The following is a 2,500-nucleotide window of genomic DNA, read 5'->3' on the forward strand; positions in this document are numbered from 1 at the left end:
TTAAAATAATAAAAATAATAAAATGTAATGGTAATAAGAAAATGAGAGGGTGATTAAAAATGATAATAATTGATAAACAAAAAAAAAACAATGGTAAATAATAATAATAATAAAATAATAATAATAATAATAATAAAAATAATAATAATAATAATAAAAATTACAGGGCCTTTACATTTTCCCTGTGGCACGGTTTAACACTTTAAACCATAACCTGTGCAGATTTTTTATTTTTGCTACCGCTTCCCCCCCCCTCCCCTTTAAAAATTTAATTTGTCATTTCCTTTTTGTTTTTCACCCTTTCCCCTTTTTGCGTTCCGTTTTTTCAATTATTTTGTTTCTTTTTTTCCCTTCCTTTTTTCCCCTTCTCTATCCCCATTATCATTCCTTCCACCCCACACACACACTTGCAAATTTCCCTCGGTCATACCCTTTTCCCATTCCTTTTTTATTTCCCCTCTTGCCCGGAACTTTTCCATCATTTCCCTTTAAACATTTTCCCCCTTTGTCAGGTCATTTCCCCCATTTCCCTGTTTTCGCCCCCCTTCGCGGCCCATGGTTTTTTCCCTCCATTTCCCTGTTTTCACCCCCCCTTCCGCTGCCTATGGTTTTTCCCCCCCATTTCCCTGTTTCGCCCCCTTTCCGTGCTCATGGTCATTTCCCTCCATTTCCTGTTTCGCCCCCTTCCGCTCCCTCATGGTCTTTTCCTCCCATTTCCCCTTTTTTCCCCCCCTTTCCGCTGCCCAGGTTTTTCCCCCGCTCCTTAGGAAAGGGGGCGAGATGAAACACGTACGGGCTGGAGGGGAGGAAGGGAGCCCCAAAGTCGGGGAAAGTGAGGGAGGAAGAGCCTTTCCGGGGCCCTTTCACCCCGGGGGGCTTTCCGGAGAAATTCCCCTTCAGTGGGCGTCGACGGAGGGGCAGCGGCGGGGGGGGGTTTTCCCGCCGAGAGTTTCGGGTCGCTTGTGGAAAGGACATTTTTTTTTTTTTTTTTTATTTTGTACTACTTCTTTTTGATAGTGTTTTATGAATTCTAAATGGTATATGTATGTATGTATAATATATATAAAATATATATATATATATATATTATATATATTATAAAATATATTAAAATAATATAACATATATATATATTATATATATATATATATATATATATATATATATTTTAAATTTTATATATTTTACATATATATATTTTTTTCTATCATTTTACGAAAGCTAAATGAATTGTACCTTCTTCTGTTAGACCTGTTGGGAAACTAGGATGCAGAACGATGTCCCGCAAGTTCCACTGTGAAGGAGAGAATGTGTTTTCCTTTCTCTCTCTTCCTCGGTGAAGAAATGACATTCCAGTACCTGCGAAAAACAATAAAGAGGTACGACATGAGTAATAGACTATGTAAGGAAAAAAGGAAGCTTAATAGAGTCCTGTCCTTAGTGCAAATCTGTGTCTCGACCGAGGCCCTTTTTTAAAGGGAAAAAATATAAAGAGAAATACTATTTTAATCAACAAGGTCTACACACAAGCTTAGCGAAGGACCGGCATGAAACGGTAGCGTGTTACAGAGACCCGTCGTCGCTGATGCAAAGCTCTGACAGAAAGATTTAGAAGTGTGTTAGGGTTCAGGAAATGATTGTTCTGTGTCTTTGTGGAGAACCAAATGTATTGTTAGACTCCTGCAGTGTTCATGGCGTTGTGTGAGCGTCTATGTTGTCGAGGCGATAAACGCTAGACTGTTTTTTGATAGTTTAAAAAACATTTTGCCATAAATGTCTTTTTTTGTGGGCACCATGATACAATGCATTAAAAAAGTCCAAGCTATTGTTATTATTTTTTATTTCCCTAGGTTCGATAATTTGATAGAGAATAGGATATTAAAATACTTTACCAATCTATTGAAAAAAACACTACAAAAAGAAGGTGCTCATTTATGTAACAAGAGAATACCAAGACTTATCACATTTATGATAATGATAATGAAATGAGGATAATATCTAGATCTATATATACATATATATTTTCCTATAGCGGATGACTAGAGAGAAGCTAGAACTATTTTTTATTGATTGGTGGTTTAGCGTCAAATATGTGTGTAAATAGAATTGTCTTATTTTACGAGTGACAATATATTAATTAAATGTATTGGGACCAAAGTAACAGCATTTGCCAAGTGTGTCGTAAATATATGAAGTATTTAATAACTTCATTACCTGCTTGTTTTGTAGCTGGAGATGAAGTAATGCTGAGTGATTTTTAATAATGGATAAAGCTTTTAGTAGATAAATAAGTCTTTTATTTCTCTTCGACATTTTTTTTTCTTTGATTGAAATTACTCAGTCATTATTTTTTATTACTGATTGTAAAAACTTTTTAATTGAGGATAAATGTATTACCGTTATAATTCCGGGCACAATGTGTCAGTGTCAGTGTAACTTCAAATTTCTTTTCTTCTATATACGTTCTCTTTTATTTCTTCTCGCTTTTTCTTTCTTTCTT

This window comes from Penaeus monodon, chromosome 14 (assembly GCF_015228065.2).
Source record: "Penaeus monodon isolate SGIC_2016 chromosome 14, NSTDA_Pmon_1, whole genome shotgun sequence".
Lineage (NCBI taxonomy): Eukaryota > Metazoa > Arthropoda > Malacostraca > Decapoda > Penaeidae > Penaeus > Penaeus monodon.